At 45.2% G+C, this 19228-nt stretch overlaps 1 long non-coding RNA gene across 1 annotated transcript in view; it reads right to left on the reverse strand.

The window, feature by feature from the left end:
* LOC136011080 (uncharacterized) overlaps positions 1-19228 on the reverse strand; it is a 104820-nt gene that overhangs the window by 18728 nt on the left and 66864 nt on the right. The window contains exon 2 of the long non-coding RNA XR_010611189.1: positions 1893-2013. This is a non-coding gene — a long non-coding RNA (uncharacterized LOC136011080). The remainder of the gene's footprint in view (positions 1-1892; positions 2014-19228) is intronic.

Genomic DNA, 19228 nt, shown 5'->3' on the forward strand with positions numbered 1-19228 from the left:
GGAAGGTGTCATTTCAGTGTAAGGGAGCTACATTTCCAGACCCACTCAAGTCCATTTCTTGCTAATCAAACACTACAGATCTGGGCACACTTTTGTGTTCTCCTTTGCCCTTGCTATAGACATTATTTCAGGAACATATAAATTAGATACATAAAATAGCACATGGATTATCTGCAGGCACTGCTCAGTGAAGAGAACAAGAGGTATTCCTTGTGTTATGTGACAGTCCTTAAAGTTCTCTGCCTTGATAAGAAGGAGAGCTATATCCCCAAGTCTTTCCACGTCTGGATTGTGTGGACCCAGATCTCCCAAACATCAGCCACTGTCAAAGTGAGTGTGAATGCCTGACCTCCCTTTGCAATACTGAACAGAAATCTGTCTCAGTATTAGGACCTTCTGCCTCTAATTTGCTCTGCAACGAATCTGGAATAATATTACAGTGACCTCACAGCAGTCTAAGCAAGATCAGGCCAGAATGTCCTATAGAGTTCTACTTAGGCATGTGTTTCTTTGTAAGCCTCCCATGTGCAGGTTTATTTGTGGAGAGAAGGGCATTTGGAACCTTTTTAAAAGAAAACCAGGAATTCTTAAGCACACTGGCACTGGCTGCTGCATTGCAAAAGATTCTAAGAACTGGTACAATAAAGAAGCTTTTCTAAAGTGGCTGCCTGTCTATGTAGGTAGAAGATAGCTCTCCACTTCTGAGTTATGGTGCATTGTCATACATGGGTTCAGAAAGGCTGTAAGTGATGCCCAAGTTGGGATGGGGTATTCGGTGTTCCTTTAGCACTCTTGGAGATGGCTGGGCAGTGAAGAAGCAGGATCTCTAATGGCTGCCAAGCGCTGGATGTCTGCTCATAATTGGGAGCCACTAAATGCTTGAGGTATATTAAATTAAAGGATTAGTTATGCACAGACAGTAAGGGATCTAATGATGAGATCTGAATCACTTTCAATCCAGACCACCAGTTATAAATGTCTTCTGTCCTGCAGCAGAAGAGAGAATGGCTTTGCTCTTTCACATAGCTGTACCCCATATTCCAAATTTCTTACACTAAACTGCCAAAGAGTCAAATGTTATATTCTAGCTCTGTTACATGGAAGGGCAGAAAGCCAAAAAGACCCTGGCAAAAGGATGTCCTGCAACCCAACACTCTTCTGTTCATTAAATCAGCACTGGAGGCCCAATGCCTTAAATATGCCAGATCAGAGAGAGAAATTGCCCTAGAACCACTACTCCCCCAAACTAACAGGAGCACTATTCACATCAGTAGTACTTAGTACATTTTCCATCCCCTGGCCTGCACAATCTCAAGGGCAACAAATGGACGTAGTGTTGTAATGAGTGAAGAAGACCAGGTAAAAAGAAACATCTGAATTCATGTACCAAATCTGTGCCACCCAAAAAGGCGGTCCCGCTTCCCTCATTTACCTCTGTGCTTCAAGCTTTGCAGTCTTTCCCTCTTGCTCTCTGGCACTTTTCTAAGCCCTTGATGAACTGATCTTACTCACTAAACAGGTAGAAAGCTGTTAATTCTTTTGCTGAGTTAGTTTTTCGTTGCTTTACTGAGCTGAATCAGATTATGAAGGGGTCAGAGAAGTATCAGACTTCATGCATGGCTGAGCGTGGAATGGGAAAGGAGGAGCAGGAAAAAGCCATGATGATCAGGCTCCTTTATCTCCAGCCTGCTCACATCTAGCTCATGTGGGTGGTCATCCCCTGTCACATCTGGATGTTTGATGTTCTGTTTTGAGGTAATAACTGAACGGGTTCTAGCAAGTAAGTGCTCAGTACTGCTGTTGTGTATGTGGGCCCATTGCAAATCGAGGTGTTTGCTGTTGAAGACCTCACAAAAAAATCCCAGACATTGGCAAAGAGGTGCAGGACTGACCTTTCCTTTTTTGCAGAAAACTTTCTCTTGGCAGAGGTAGTATGCGCTGGTAAAGTAGGTGAGAGTCTATGAAGTGCATGTAAATGGAGATCATTGTCCTCCAGGGTCATCTTCTCACCACCTAATAAAAAATTAAAAACAACTCTGAGATTTTGGAGAAATCCTTTAGCATCCCTTTTTATGTGAAGAGAGTTTAACAGCAGACTTAAATATTTGCTGTAAAAACATCTTGAAGTAAATGAAACAACCTCTTTCCCAGGCCAAGATTCTGTTTTACTTCAGCCCAGACCAACTTTGTCAGCCAAATCATATATCCCCAAGAGAAAAAAAAACCCCACAAGAGCTTTAATACTTGCAAACCATGCCAGTAACAGTGCAAGTGGTCAATGCTCTTTAAAGGGGTGGGGGGGAAGCTCCAGGAAAATCCCCCTCACAAGCTAGACCTGCATTTGGGGAGGCCAGATGAAAGCCCTGATGTGGGTCATGTGACAGGTGTCACTTCAGTAATGATATTGGGGCAGAGATAAAAGCCCCCGCCGGTGGGTCACGTGGCAGCGCTTCATTACAGGCACAGCAGGGGGGCCCCGAGCCTCAATGCCTTTATTTTGGGGTGGGTTTTTTTATTATTTTTTAATTTATTTTTTTTTATTCTGTGATAATGAGAAAATGTTTAAACTTCCATCCCTGTGTTTAAACACTTCTCCGTGCTGACAGCAGCGGGAGATCCCTTGATCAGCTGTCAGATGGGAAAGTGCAATTCCTCTGGAAAGTAAACAGCGTGTTTGCCGGTTGGAAATCAGTTTCTGTTTGTTGGGACCGCGAGTCGTGCCACAGCATCTGATAGCCGGGGAGTGGGGAACAGGAAACGGGCCGAGAAATGGGGTTTAGGCTCTGCCGCTGATAACAGGAGCTTCAAATCTTTGACACTTCGCTATTGTTATCGTAAGGAAAAAACCCCACCACTTATGGATTGCTTATGAAACTTTTCAAGCAGCAGCTCAGTGTTGGTGTGGGTATGTGGGACCTTCTACAGGAAGCATGTTAATAAAAACATTCCCAGGAGGAAACTGGTGTGGATGCACATGGGGGTGAAGGCGGCCAGATCTCATTCCTGGTTTTAAAGAAAAAAAGAAAGTCTCCTTATGATTATATAAGAAAACATTTCATGGCTCTGATGTCACACACGCTTGGGGAACGCACTGGGAGTTTCAGGTGAGATGAGGAAGGCAAACGTGTTCACAGGGTCATGCAAGAGCTCAACCCCATCCTGGGGAGGGCAGGGCCTGGCTGTTAGGCTCTCCCTCTGAAGTATCCTGGAACCCAGCTAAGTTCACTTTAAATACTAACCACAGTTTTTTTCTCTTCCTATTAGGCAAATACCTTCTCAAAGTCAATTCCCATAGAGAAAAAGAGATACATATATAATGCACATAATTTTAATTAAAATTAAGGTTTGAATGTGTATATGCAGAGGCACACACAGCATTATTTCTATGCAGACATAGACAACATCTTGTATGCAGAATCAACAAATCAACCTGATTTCAACACTGGGAAAGTTAATTACTCAGAGCAAGGCTTGGATCATGTATTAGATATTTCCAGCAATTATGTTACATGGAGTCCTTGTAGTCTCCCAGCAAATGCTTTCCTCTGCTGGCTGCATTGCAGCCTTCTCCCTCTTCCTAAAGATCCCCATTAAAAGCTTCCTGCCTATTACACTTCATAAAGCCTTGGCTCATTAAAAGTAAAGTTTTGATGCCCAGTTGGTAACTCAATTGCACCAGGAAGGCCCTAGAGCTGAGGCTTTGGTTTCAGGTACCCACTCCGGAGCAAGACTAGGCTCTGGGGAAGCAGCTGCTGCCCTCCCACCCAGCAATCAGGTGCAGGGCCCGACCATCAGCAAAAATGAGCCCAAGAGAAAAGATCAGATCAGAATCTGGCCCTTTGTTAGCAGTCATTAAAAAACATTGCAGTTTTAATAGGAGCTTATTCAATTAGCAGACTAACAGGCTCCATCAGATAAGCTGGGGATTTCCCTGGGAATCTGAGTCACACACTGCTGAAGCAGCTCTGCACCCTGTGGTTAACCCTCTCTGTGCACAACCAGAATGAAAGGATCAAATCCCAGAAGGTTTATTTCTGGATTCTTAGGGAAAATGATAAGCCCTCCACTGCTACCCTGGTGCCAGCGCTGAGTGTGAGTCACACATGCTGGAGGAACCCCGGAGGATCATGGCACCAAACTGGAGCTGCTGCAGACAGGAGAATTGCCTGATCTCCGACAAACACGCTGACATTTGGCAGCCTGACAGCTTCACAGTCCCATAAGAGGCTTCCTAATTAGAGCCTGGGTGAGAAATAATCCACAACTGGAAGTTTGTCTCTAGCTTCCTTGCTGTACTTTTTCCCCCCTCCCTTTTTGTGCTTTTTCTCCCTTTTCAGTGTTTTCTCTCACACATTCTCAATACATCCCCTCCCCGCGGGCGGAAGCCGTTTGAAACACCAAGCAGGAGGAAGGGTCATTTTGGCCTGTCCTCTTAGCTCAGAACAGCTCCCAGCAAAAGCACCTCTCTAGCATTCCAGCATTGCCCTTGAAGGAGAGGGGAGATAAGGCAGGGAAAAGGACAGTGCATGGTGAAGTTTGTAATGAGGCTAAGTACAACTGGTCTGGAAGAAAACCAAACCAGTCCCATTCATTCCTAGTTAAACAAGTAGGGCAAAAATACTGCTCCCAGCAGCAGGAGAATGGGGACTCCGGGTCTGCATCCAGCTGTGAGTGTTGATTTCCTCTACAGCAAGCTGGCTTCAAACAGCACATCATGACATCCTGAGTCTTTTAGCTGGAGCCGGGGCCTGAATTTAGCATAGTACAGTACCGTGCTGGATGTAAGGTGAAATATATTTTTTAGAGTTATGTACTGTTACAAAGCCAGATCTTTTAAAGCTAAATCATATTCATCATTTACCCCATCACATGCATAGTCTCTTAATAGTTCCAGAAAAGGTCTGCATATTCAATAACCTCTGAATTTGAGATTTTATCAACTAGCAACATCTGCTAAGACAAGCATAACTCTTTTACTGTGTTTATTTCCTAGAGGGTTAATTGTTGTTAGTGGGATTGATTGTTCTCTATTTAATACCCCAAAGTCTTTTTCCAGGGTAATGAGACAGGTAGCAAAGCTCTTCAAAGACAATAGCCATTGTATACTCTTCAAACAATAGCCATTGTATACACTGCATATAGATACAAACATCAGAACCCACTTTATGTTAGAGGGTTGTTTCCTTTCACCATCCTCCTTGGTGAATACCATATTCTCTGGATAGCCACCAGAAACAGGCAGAAACTCGAGATTCTCCATTTTTGGCCATACATGACATTAGAGAGCTCTGTATGCTACCGCCATCATCAGGACCCCAGATGATGACATGGGGCCAGTGCTTACAGATCATTAGCTCACTCCAAAGCAAAAAGATCTCATTCAAAACATGCAGCTGAAGCTTTTTCCAGGACAACTGCATTTATCGATATACTGAATGATCTCCATCCCTTTAGAGTTCAATATGAGTCTTATCTGGGTCCTTGGGAAGTGCACTTTTTTTGAGGTTTCACTTTGGGGGCTTCATTAAGATTGCTGGCACCCACGTGTTTCTTGTGCTGCAGATGTCTCTGTATTATGCAGCTATGAGAAAAAACTGTGGACCTACACCTCTGCACTGGGGAGAATGACCCTGCATTAGGACTGGAAAGGACTGTAACATCATCCTCATTTGTAATGCCTGTACTGCTAAAATACTGAGGCTGAGAAGACTGTTTATTGAACTGGTATTTCCAACAAACAGATGTCTGTGATGTAAGTAGAGCTGCTCCCTAAGGTTCTAATATTAACAAATTCCCTAAATAGATAGTAGCTGTGTGTTTTCTACCATGCCTCTCTGCAAAATGGAGTATGGATTAGTACACACTATCTATAGAGCCCAACCCACCCACTTGCTTGGAGCACCCCTGAAGATGAGGGAGATGTAACCACATCCGTAGGCAGACACCACCTCCAGGGTCCATGTAGCATCATACAAAAAATCTGCCTTTCAGCACAGTAGAAACCTCACAAAAATTAGAGGTTGTTCTGGACCTAGAATATATGGCTCCATCCCTGCCCTGATTTTTTACATGATAAATGAGTATAGAGAAGAAGGAGGAGAGCATAGATGTGGGAAAAGCTCTCCAGGACTGACTGGGGAGAAGATGAGGCAGAGCTGGTTCTACATGATTCATTCCTCAGGTAGCTACATACCCTGTCACTGCAAAGTGAGTACAAAGGTCAGAAGAGCAGCATTTTCCACACACATGCATGTTTGATATGAACCCTCTTAAAATCCAGGTGAACCAGATGCTATGAACAGGAACTGTACCACAGGAGAAGAGAAAAAACATGGTTTCTTTTCAATTAAACTCAATTTTTTTCGGGGTTTAGAATTTCATCATTTAAATCCATTTTAGACTAAGTCTTAGAAATAGCAGTTGGCAGCCTGGAGGAATTAATTGGTTTATTGTTTTATTCTGAGGGATTAACTCAAGTTGATAGATTCAGAGCAGTTTTTAAGTTTGTTGGTTTCAGATGTTTAAGAAGAAATTTAAAATAAACAAACAAAATCCAGTTGAAAATTTGGCAAAGGCTGAATCCTTCGGGCAAAATTTTCCCAGGAGAAGCACAGATCTCTGATAAGCAGCAGAGGAGATGCTGTATTTCACAGCTGCAATGCAGATCTGTGGCCTCTCCAGAGACTCCCACACACTAAGCAGGGATTTCTTTAGTTTAAATGCCAGATCTGCTCTGGTCCCAGTGAAACTCCAGAGGGGCATTAACTAGGAAAATGGGACACATTTAATCCACTTTATCACTAATGCAAAGAATAGTCTCAATATTTGCGAAAATCAAACCCATGCGTTATGAAAGGTCCTTCCTTATCTTGAGTAGATAACTGCTCTCCAGCTTCCCCTAGGCGGTTGGGCCATTGTTTGTCTGTAACACCTCTATTTATGATAGATGTCTGTGATGAAGCAAGCATGGCTCAGGACAATGGCCTGGCTGGGCACTTCCCTGAAGGATGTTCTGGAAAGTTTAGTTTGGTGACTGAGGCTGGAAGTGCCACAGGTGCCAAAGGAAAACAGCAGCTCTGAGCAACATGGTTTGACTTCAGCTTCAACCTTCTCATATGGCTGTTGCATTTTCTTTGCTGAACCTTCTCTGCTAGTGAAATCTCAGGCCATTTGAGGTTTTGATTGTATTTAAAATAAAAAGGATGACAAGATTTTACACCACTCAACTAGGCTTTTATCACCAGAGAGTACTGACAGCGACCACTATCCCCATTCCCAGTGAAGCCTGGGAACGGTTCTTGTGAGCTAAACACAGTGCTGTTGCACAGACAAGTAAGTAGTCATGCTGATGCTTGGTGGGCTGTGGGCTAGGCTGCACAAACTTGCATCCTGCTGTTGGTGAAAAGCTGCAAGAAAAATCACACCATGCTTTTCTGGGTAGGTGCTGAAGACTTCTCATGTGATTAAATGTCTTTTTTATACAAAACCCTCTCAGAAGCCATTCAGCTGGACACAGACCTGAAAGATTCCTTTCAGTTGAAAGAAGATTGTCTGCAACAGACTTGGGAGCAGGGATGCTGACCATCTGACCACTGGGGATCCTGTGCAGAGAGGAGACAAGCTTGGAGACAGCTGTGAAGCCTTAAGCTTGGGACCATGTTTGAGCATTCTGTGAGCAGAACAATGAGGCTGCCTTGGGGGCTGAGTGACTGAAGAGGCAACCTGAGAAATGCAAACTTATTGAAGGTGATAGAATCCCAGGAAAGCTGCTCCCCGGCCAGCACAGAAGGGACTGTTATTGTCTAGGTGTGATGAATGAAGGCAGACAGGTTGCTAGCAGTCCTCGTGTTTTTAGGAAGCTGCTTATATGTGCCAGGCTGCACCACAGACCCTGACAGGGAAGATTCTACTTGATTTAGTATATGTGAGTTAAAAATGGCCAGGGCTGGACACTTCATGCCAGACAGCCCCTGAAGCAGCTGCAGAGGAGATGTCCCTGAAGGGGCTGCCCTGGGGCTCTGGCCTGGGAGGAAATGGCTCCTGAATATGACCCCCTCTTGTTCTGTCCCTTCACTGCTATGGGGAGTTCCCCTCTGTCTGCAGAGCGAGGGAGGGAGAGCAGAGCCTCATCCCACAGATTTCCACCCACCTCCCCTGGGGCTCTGGATAACGTTTTTAAGGGAAGTGGAGTAGAGAAGCTTGTCCCCAGTCGTGGGTGCCTCTGGGCAATGCCCATTCCAGTGAGGAGTGCAGCACTTCTGCAAGCCGCATGCCCTGCAGAAGGAACAGACATCATTCCCTTTGGTGGTACCTGGGGTCTCTGCTTCCTTCAGGCAGACCCTGCAGCTGACACTGAGAGGAAAGACAAGCCTTGGGCAGATGTTTGAACCCCCCCGCATCATCACCACATTTACCAAGCATCCAAAGCGCTTCCAAGGGTCTGAACATATCTTCCATTGCTAGTACGATTAGAGCTCTAATGAGATTTGAAGCACACCATTTCTTCCAAACAATGGTGCTATCTCATTCTAACCCATTTAGATGATAATCTGCTCTACCACATATTAATATTTTCATGTTAATGTAGATCCTTTTATCCCTGTAGCTTAGCACTGGGTTCTGATTTATTAATAGTTGGCTCCCTCTGGACCAGGGGAGCAGGATGCTACATTGTGATGAGCTTAAAAACTCACTGTTCCCCATTAGTAAATCACAGACTAGCACTTCAGATTTGCAGAGAGAATTGGGTTGACTTTCCCTCGTTCCTTGAAGCACCTTAGTCCTGTTGTGCAAAACTCCCTGCTAACAATCTTTCTTAAACGAGTCAAGTGCTCTAATACGTGTTTAGCCCACACAGCTGAACCTTTAACAGCATTTCAGGGAGCAAGGGCAAAAGCAGAGTTAACAGATTTCATTGGCTTCTCCCATCAAATGAAGCCTGGGCTCTTTTCTGGAGGCACAGCGATATAACATCCAGCCAAATTAATGTATTTATTATTTTAGAAGAAGTCATGTTTTTTTAATGTCTCCTGGTTTGAAGGAAGGGTTGAAAGTAAGGGCAGCCTATTTGCATTGTGAATAAAGTTATCTGCCTCCTCCACCCCTCTCACCCCCCCCCCGGAATATGCAGAAATAAATGCCTCCTAATGAACCCTGGGGGCTGAAGCTTTGATATGGATCTTGCCGGGGGTATAGTGGTCAGGGAGAAGCTCTGCCAGACTGAAGCCCAGCATGGTGTGGGGGGTAGGCAGTCTTCCTCACCGTGCCAGAGAAGGGAAATTGGATTATCTTGCTAGCAGTTGGTGTTTTTCTGTCTGCAAGAACTTACAGATGAGAGGCCCCAGTTGGGAAGTTGAATTCAGTCCTCTCAAACAGTAATTTTTTTTCCTCATCTAAATAAAAGACATGATCCCATCCAAGTTCTGGGAACTTTCTTCTCTGGTGCTGGCCGGGTGCAGGGCAGGTGGGTAGAGAAGCAAAACTGCAGGATTTGAATTTAAGTTTGGTGCCTGCTGAAAGCATTGAGTATGTGTGGCCATGTGTTTGTAAACACAGATCACTCTTTGAATGTGACATCTGGCTTTCAAGGAGCTCCCACAGCAGGCAGAACCACAGCAGTACACACTTCAGTTCCCTCAGACAAATCCATTGTAGGACACTGTTTTGCAGTTTACAGCACACCAAACAAGCTCAAAACCCAACAAACGCAGCTGAAGCCCCTTAGCAGAGAAAATCTGGTTAAATGGGTTTCTTTCTGGGAACAAATTGTTTAATAAAAAGAACACCCTGGCAGTGGGAAAGTTTTCTGCGTTGCCAAGAGGTTCCATAAAAAGACCATTTTATAGCATCAATCCATTCCCTATAGAAGCCAGAGGATCACATGGTGCCTGGGGAGCAGCAGCACAGAGATGAAATACAGCAGCCATTAACAGGAAGGACACACAGCATCCAGGGTAGCTGTACTCACTCCCCAGGCAGTGGCTGGTATGGGACAGTGCTGTGCAGATTCCACTGGTTAAGGCCAGACCAAGCATCTCTTCCTAACATCTTCCTAACAAGGCAATAGCAGGATGTGCCAAGGAAGGAGCAAAAGGAATTGCCAGATTTTTTTTCCTCTCCCACAGAAGGACAGAAAAGCAATGGTCCTGCAAGAGTTAGGTTAGGCAGGAAGGAACCAAGATGTTAAGTGCTGCTGTTTTTCAGTATAAGGATGCTGTACTAGGAAGTTTCACAAGGTTCCAGCATCCTAATGCATCAGTGCAGTAGCAGCACTTTGGGATGATTTGCCCTGATTACTCAAGAATTTCTGTAGCTTTTTTGAGAGAGGCATTTGTCCCCCCTTCCCCTTCTGTGCAAGCTGCAGGCCAGCCCTGATGCCAAAGGGAGCTCTGGGCAGGCTCTAAAACTGTGGTTGCATTTTTGACAACAAGGCTGCTTACAGCGGTTGAAGTAGTCCTGCTCTTCTTCTACTCCCTGTTTCCTCACTGCCCATACTCCGCACTATCAGCTGTGCCAGCGTGCTGCCTGTGTAGCATGCAGTGAATGAGACCAGAGAACTCATCCAGCTAAACAACAACCCGAGGAAACAAAACATGTTTATTTTTCAGCTGGGTTGGTTCCTGCTCTGGGTCACTGCACAGCAGGGAGACTCAGGGATGAGAGCAACTGCTGAGGATGGGATCTGTAAGCTGTCAGCAGTGAAGGTCTCACCACCCCCCCTTTCTACCCCTCTACATGGTGGTTTAGACTTCATTTTCTGTAAGGTCTTTACTTTCACCCCAAGTTTAAATTTATCTGCAGAGTTACGTACGATCCAACCTACAACCAGAGCTTGAGACGCTTCCTATTTCACAGAGTAGCCTTGGAATGTCAGGCTACATCTCACAGCGTGGCTTGCTACAAGGATTCTCAGGATCCCAATAAAATATTTAAAAATCTTTTGGAAGTTTGCACTAAGTGACCTTCAAAGGTCCCTTCCAACCTAAACCATTCCCTTATTCTATCTCCTGCAAATAGTCTTGTCTGTGTATGTGCCACCCTCTAGAACAACCGAGTGCTAGATGGTGGCACAGGAAAAACAGAGCTGCATTATTAGCATGCTGCGCACTCCATACTTAGTTCTTTCCTTCTCAGCATGTTTTCTTGTTACAGGGATGCAGCTATTCTGCCCCCAGCTCTGAGATCAGTGACTTTTAGGGAGGCAGCGTGGGGCTGTGCCCCGTGCTCCACTGCAGGCTGAAAACACACCCAGCAAACCTCAGGAGGCAGCCTCTTGCTGGGCTGCACGAGGCTTGTCTGCCTTGTACTGCAAGCGGGCTAGTTTTAGCACCAACTGCTTCAGTACCAAAAGGTGTCATGGAATTTTAATGACCACAGATGGTCACAGCTTCTGGTTTATGTCTCATCTGAGCCCTCCGCCCCCAAAACACCACCACAGTAGCACCGTGCTCCTCTCATGACAGGCTGGGGAGAGGGTGGACTCAGATGAGCGAGTGCTGCCAGTTCCACGCCTCTGCTACCTGCTGCTCAGCCTGGATTTTCCTTACCTAATACAGAAGGTGCTAACTATATGTAAATATGATGGAGTCAGGCAACTGTAGGTGAATGTCGAGTAAAATACTTTTGATCCACCTCCTCTCAAACATTCCAAATCCATGTCCTCGGGGTCTTTGAGACATATTAGCTGAAGCACCTTGTTTTTGTAGTGGATGATTAGATTCCCACATTTTTCCACAGGCAAAGGAAACATGCCCAGATATAGTTCATAGCAACAGTGCAAATTCATCGTAAGTACTGGCCAGATGCTGGCAAGAAGAGACTGAAGAAAAGCGCATGCTGTTTTCTCATTTCAGTATGTAGGAAAATGGATCCTCCTATCCAGCTGTGAGTCTTTCCAGAATACACCCCAGAGTACAGCTGATGGATGTGCCTCCCACAGCCCGTAGGGTTTGATGCTGTTCCAGGCTTGCTTCATGGGGAGTATTCCATTCAAAATAATTACCAACTTGAATGGAGTGAGTACCAATCTATGCAAAACCCACTTTGGTTGCTGCCTGGGAATAGATTACAAAGCACATTTGGCTATTGTGTGCATGCTTGTAAATTTTAAAGTGCTGGGTGACATCTCTGAGTCTGCAGAGCATCAGAGGATCTTGAGAGCACTAATGAAATGTGGAACCCAAATCTTTCTACTTCCTCCCACAGGAGTCCCAGACTGTATTCGGTAAATGTCACCACAGCTTCAGGAACTCCTAATAAATCTTACACTAGCTTCAGATTAGGGGAACCCACACAGGAAAAACCTGCTCCCAAATTCTCATCTCATCTCTCATCTTGATTACAGTAATTTCTTCTTGTGGTCTTTCTCTGACATCCATAATGCTCTACCTCCAGTCCAAGCAGATCAGAGTAGTGCAGATCCGACTCACACAACATTGCCACCACGTTGCTCCCTCTCAGGCCCTCCACTGTGGCACCCTTTCCATCACACCATACAGCAGGGTCTTCAGGCTCCTCTCTATCTCTGCTCTTTTTCACTCACCCACCAGATCTTCTGTTACACTGCCAATAGATGCAGCTCCCACTTCGCTCCTTCAGTGCTAGTTGCTTATTTTCCTCACTGGCCTGCATTTCCAGCAACTCCTTCCCATTTCCAACTGCAGTGCCTCCCCTCAGCACTGGCCTGCCTCTGAAAATCTGCACAATACCTCCTCATTCAGACCCCTCCTGGATACCAGTATCCTTTGCAGTGGCCATAATAATCTGCCAAATTAGTCCCAGGCTTCTGTACTTCCCTTCTCCGTAGGTTTTCCTTAAAGGAAGTCCGACATTGGCTTTTGAGGTGCATCTCAGTTTTAAAGGCCCTGAAGGCAGATGAGACAACCCTATGTGTACTTTAAGCCCACAACAGACTTACTGAAGACACAGTAGGTTAGAAAAATCCCCTCTGTGCCCCAGACATTCAGCCAGCTGAGGTGCAAGTATGGATTCCCCACATGTGACTGAGGTCTGCAGGCTGGGCCACAGAGTTTTAAGATTTAAGCTGCGGTTTGATTACAAAGTAAATCTGACTTTGTGGTTCCCAGCATTAGATCAAAACCTCCAAAGCCATATGACATGTAGCATGGATCCAGCATAAATTCATTCCACCAAGTTAAATGCATTTAGAAAATTTAGACAAGTCAGTTTTATATGGCAAAGTGCTGCAGTAGACTGGGTACAGTCTGCCTATGGCATCCTGCTTGCCTGCCAAATCAGGTATAAACTGTCCACCACAACCAGCCCAAAGCTGACGTAACAGCATGAAGTTGCATAAACTCGGTGGTGTGTGCTTGAGCTAGTCTGACAGAAACGCAATTGTGTGTAAGGACTGATCCAGGTTAAATGGGGACTGCTGGGAGATCCATCAGTGCCCAGATCTATAGTGCTGGTGAAACTTGGGCCTTCAGAGTATTGTGGGGTTCTTCTTCCAGGGCAAGGGAAGATTTTCTGTGTTTGGAGCTGCATGGTTAATCCTGCTGCAAAAACTGAAGCAAATGATTTTGTATGGGGTGTAGGCAACTCTGGGACTCCAGCAAGGATACTGTTAACACTGCCAAATCTCTTTCTGAGATGAAAACTCTTTGTAGACAAAGACTGCCTGCTCTAAAGCACATCACATATTGTGAGTGAAACTGTGCTGCCTGTAAAAGAAACATGTTGGTAACCAGTCACAAATACAGCCAAGGGTGAGAGTAAAACAGCCCTGCATCAAGAAACAAGTAAAGGCAGCTAGAAGGGATGCATTCTAAGAGTGGGAAGGCAGGCGAGATAGGGTGCCTGGAGCAAGGGGCATCAGGATGGGGTGGGCAGCCAACAGAATGGGGTACCCAGGAGGGATGGGGGCTCCTTCCTCCATTCTCTGCAGCCTGCGAGAGGGCTGCAGAGCTGCGGAGCTGCAGAGGCAGCACTTTAGGCTGCAGGGAAGGGAAGGGGTTAACGGGATTCAGATACCCCCCCCCCCTGTTGAACTCATTGATTCATTTTCTCTGTTCCTATTTCTTTCTCTCACTTTCTTCTTCTCTCTCTTGCAGACTGATTAAAAACTCTTTGAGTTTGAAGGTTTTTGTGTCAAAACAGCTCAGCTGCCAGCTGGGTGCCAAGCAGTGAATATTCATGGTATTTAAATGTGACGGTGTGGTGGGGGCTAAAGGACGGGCTAGTTAGCTCTTTTTAGATGGAGATTAGCTGCCTCTTTGCTCCTAATCACCACTGTTGTTGAAATATTACAGCTTCTGTTACAACTATTAATGTCCTAAATGAAGTACAGGCTCCTCTGAATAACATCAAACGCAAAATGGTCACTTCCAATTTCATCCTGTTTCTCTCCTTGTTGCTAATGTATGTTTTCATTTTTAACTGGAATCCTGCCTTGGTACCAGACGTTCAGCTTTAAGCCCTGCAGGAGGAGAGGAACTAGCCTGGCTGGAGGGAGCTGCTGAGAGCTGAAGGAGCATTTGCCTCTGGGTCACTGGTTCGAAAGAGGTCAGTTGCTGGCCAGAGGTTGTTATTTACCTCAGGAGGATGGCGGCTGCTTGGGGTCAGGAGTGGGTACCCCACTGTAAGTCAATCCTACATGGACAAGCTTTCAGAATCTGCTACTCTAGGTCAAGCCCCTGTTACCAGCACAGGATGGAGGCAAGTAAGTTATTTTCTTGCACCTAGCAAGGGCCCAGGCAAGTGTGAGCTGAGGCCCACCACCAGCGATGTGCAGGAAAGCACAGTGCCCCATTGCTCTCTGGGCTGGTATTCGCCAGGGGCAAAATGAGAACCACAGCTCTGGGTTCCACCAGAAGCATTATAAATGGTGAGGTAAGCTGACAGGCTCCTGTTTGAGCTTTCTTTGCTCAGATAAAACTCCCACTGAAGTGAGAGGCTGGATAAAATCCGTGACAGGGCGGTGTGAGTTGGTCCTTTCACGGCAATATCTGGAGGGAAGCCTGACGGAAAATACTTTGCAGCAAAAACTGCCCAGATGTCCTATGTGTGTTTGGCCATTTGGAACCTCTCTGCATTCATCCACAAGAACTGCCCGCCTTTACCCGAGAGCATGCCTGGCAGTGTGACGAAGAGGAGGGAAAACCCATGTGTGGTCCTTAGGCTCTGGAAAGAAATAGCAGAGCAGAACACCAGGCTATTGATTTCATGTTTGCTTTAAAAACAACCTAAGTGCATTCCTGGAGCAAGGCTGGTCTGGAAGCCTAAATAAAATAATATTCTTCAGCCTTGAAAACTGACACTAGACTTCAATGACTGCTTTAAAGCCCTGTCCCCCAGACTAAGACCTGCACATTTCCTAAGCTCTTGTCTACACACAAAAATGGTGCTACTTTAACTAGATCAGTGTAGCTAAAGCAATACATCTCTCCCCTCTTTTATCCCTTGCTCCTTCCTTGTGTGAAAACTGCTAAAATGCACCCTTATTTTGACAAAACCTTCCTTATTAGAGAAAAATGTGTTTTTACCAATATGAGGTTTATTAGCAGCAGCACGTCTACGTAGGACTAGTGATTAGTAGGACCAGCATTACTGGTTTGGTAGCAAAAGATCACATCCATGAACAGCACGCTTAAACTGTCTCAGAGGGATGCACAGAGCAAACCTATAGAAAAGGCAAGCAGAAGAGGTCTGATGCATCTTCCCGCTGACAGTACTGATGTGCTGCACTCCAGAGAGCACAAATATTCCCATCTGAGATAGTCTGGGACTTCTCAGGCTCTCACAAGGCAGCACAGTATGTGGATAAAATGTGTGTACTTTATTTATAATGGACAGGCAACACCGCAGAATTCAGACCTTCCACAGCATAAGCAGATCAACAGAAACTGCACCTTAGCTAAGTTCACTAGAAAACAAAAAAAAACCCTAACAACTAAACAGAAACCGGAATGCATTCATAGATACAAATAGCAGAATTGAGCACTGCTCTGTTAGAAATGCTAGTTTCCATGGATGGTATCAGAAATATGTGGGCCTGGCCCTTTAAAATTCTTGCCTCTCCAGAATTGCATTGGTTAACAGGGCTCCTGAAGAAAAAGGCAAAAAAAAACTATATAGGATATACATCTATTCCCTTCTGGCAGAAAATCAGGACTATAGATTTCAACAGATTGCATTTGATATTCAAGATGCTTGTGGGCAACGCAGTTATACAGGAAATCAACATGAGTTTTCCTTGGTACCTTTGTAAAGGCAGGCTTGTTTTAATAATAATAACAACATTATCATCATCAACAACAATGATGATAATATCATCAGACTCCTAACTTTCATTTTGATACTCTCAGGATTTTCCTGCATCAACCCCATTCACACTCAGGCTGAACAACTTCTCAATGTTCTAAATGCTGTATTTAAAGCTTCACCAATTCTAATATTCTCAGTAATAATACAAAAGCCCTCAGGTGTCTTATCTATTGAAGTTAGGATGACCTGAATTGCATTAGATTTTCCCTTGAACAGTGATTGTTTCATTCTTTCTAAGTAAATCAGATGGTACTTAGTACATACTTCTGGAGGAAGAAAAACAAAAGACAGATGGATGTGGCTCCCAGCAGGCAGCAGTTTGAAAACATGGCACCAAATACATCAATAGTCCCAGTCTGTTCTTTGACATATTGGAGTGCCTCTTGGCTTCCTCAGATGATTTTCTTCAAAAGTGTTCAGCCCTGATAAATTCTGAGCTCCAAAGTTGTATGAAATGGGAATATCCTAAACGCAGCCATAGCTGAAACTGCGAAGTGGCATAGCTGTATAGCCAGAAAACCAAGAACCCCCCTAATGCTCTAATGCTTGTGAAAATCAGTGTGCAGGCACTGTTAGCCAGCAAAAGCAAAGGCAGCAGCAGCTTCGCAAAGTTCTTCTGGAGCAGCCCCTCCTTGCTGTGGGGTTGGGAGCCCCACACTGAGAGGCTGGGCAACATAACAGAGCTGTGGGTGTCCAGAGCTCTCTGTGTCCAAAAGGAGCAGGTATGTTGCGAGCCTGTTAGCTGAGCTGCAGCAGGACAGAAAACAGGGGAACAGCTCTCCAGGCCAAATGGAGACTTGTCAAACGAGCACACATTTCAAGGGTAGACAGTGCATCACATTCCAGCATTCCTGCTAGTTAGTCATGAATCAGAAACAAAAATTATAACCTACGGTGGCAGAGCATGGGCTATGAAATTCCTAACACCTTTCCTTTCTGACACCAGTGATCACAGAGAAAAAACATCTAACTCTTTGATCAGCTGTCCTGCCTCTCACCAGCCCCACAGGAAGAAAGGACACGGAACAGTAGGCACTACTTCTCTTGGTGTCTGAAGCCATCCTCTTTCCTTCATAACTCCACTCTCTTAATGGAGGATTGTTTATGCTGTTAAGAAATAACGATTTTCCGGCTACTGATTATGAGTAGAATGAACTGAACAGGCACATCCACCTCTTCCTTTCACTACTGCCATGTAATCTCATCTCTCCCCACTTTCTAGTTCACCCAGACCTCACTAGTGAAGTTGCCTTCCTCTGCTTCATTATGAGTGTCACATCTTTCCTCTCTCCCGTCCATCTGTCCTTACTCTTCCAGACTTCAACTGCTGACCCCACGCCCCATTCAGTGCCTTCCCCTTCCCGATCCCTAGCTCCCTTTGTGTCCTTTCAGCAATTCTGTCTTTATCATGCTGATCTCTCCCCCTCAGCCCAGTCGCCCACTTGCAAGCCACAAAGACTTCCCAGCTCCTCGAGGGGCACCACTTTCTAAAGCAATCCCTTCTCATCATCAGTATCTCTCCTTTATCATGTGCCTTTTTTGTGTTTCACCTGCCTGAACTGATAGGTGCAGACAAGTTTGCAGGCCAACGTCCAAATTTGAAACGATTGATAATGAAGATTTTCATGCATGGATGTACAACTGACCTTCACAATTATGAAGCTGTGTCAGGTCCTCACTCCTCATTGTTCAGGTAACCCAGCCAAAAAGAGTCTCTCCTGGCCTTTCTGGCTAGAAGGTAGATGTCTTTTCTTTCTGTACCAGGTACCTGCCATCCACACTTCAAGCTCCCCGGGCTGTTGCCTGAAGCAAAACCCAGCTCACCTGCAAGAACTCATGCCTCTGACCTCATGGGGAGTGTGGTGTTCCTGCACTGGCCAAGCTGACATGGGTTCTGAGGAATACCTCAAGATTAATCTCATTAAGTCCTATTTGATTTAGATCTTGCTATCTGTGAGACAATCTCCTTTCTTTTCCAACATTCCTAAGTAAAAACCGTTTGGGTAGCTGTTAACAACTTTTGGGCTACTTTCCCATCTGACTGATACAATTTAAAACAAGGACTGAGAGCACCTGATACTGGAAAGTCTTCCATCAGAAAAGCTAGAAGTAACCAATCTCCTGCTACTAATAAGCGCAGACTGAGAATGGTTAGTAAAAATACAAGCACTGGTCTCCTTTCCCCACAGCTCAAAGCATCCAGTTGCTTACATCCCTGCTAATCCTGGCATTATGCCTTCTCCATGTGCACCTCCAGTGTCCCTGCATCCAAAGATGTTATTCCAAAGTGACCTACTTTCCATGCACTAATTTTTAGTTATTTACATTTACAATCAGAAGATAGAGGTTACACAAATGAATGTTTCCAATCGTTCACCACCACCATGGTTTTATTTTCTTGCCTTAATCACCCTGTGTATATCTCCTGCTGGCTGTCTGGCACACACCCCAGCAGATCACAGTCCGAGGTAAATGCTTCCTCAGTTACAGCTTACCTGAGAAACTTGAAAGGCCTTTTTTAGATCAGAGCACATAAACCCCACACTTTTGTCTTGTCCATTCACTGAAACAAACAAGGGTACACCTCACCTCCAGAAGCCCATCTGGGTAGCCAGTGACAGAAGTGACAGACCTCCCCAACAACTGTTTGCTTGCTGGCTCTGCTCATGTCTGCCCTTCTCTGTGCATGAACCCTCAAGCCTGGCCCTTCCCACCAAGCCAGTGTCCAGTTGGAGAATGATTCTCCATTATCACTTTCCTCTTGCTCGCTCTTTCTGTTGGTCAGATGTCCATTTGGTCACTTACTATTTCCATGTTTTAGCAGAGATGGTTATGTCTTGTTATGGTTTTGCTCATTAAAATGTAGATCCATCTGCAAGTGGGGGGCAGTTAACTTCTCAAGGCACTGCCTAACTAGTGATCTGTCAAGCAGCATCAAGCACAA

The sequence above is a fragment of the Lathamus discolor genome, chromosome 3 (genome assembly GCF_037157495.1).
Source record: "Lathamus discolor isolate bLatDis1 chromosome 3, bLatDis1.hap1, whole genome shotgun sequence".
NCBI lineage: Eukaryota > Metazoa > Chordata > Aves > Psittaciformes > Psittacidae > Lathamus > Lathamus discolor.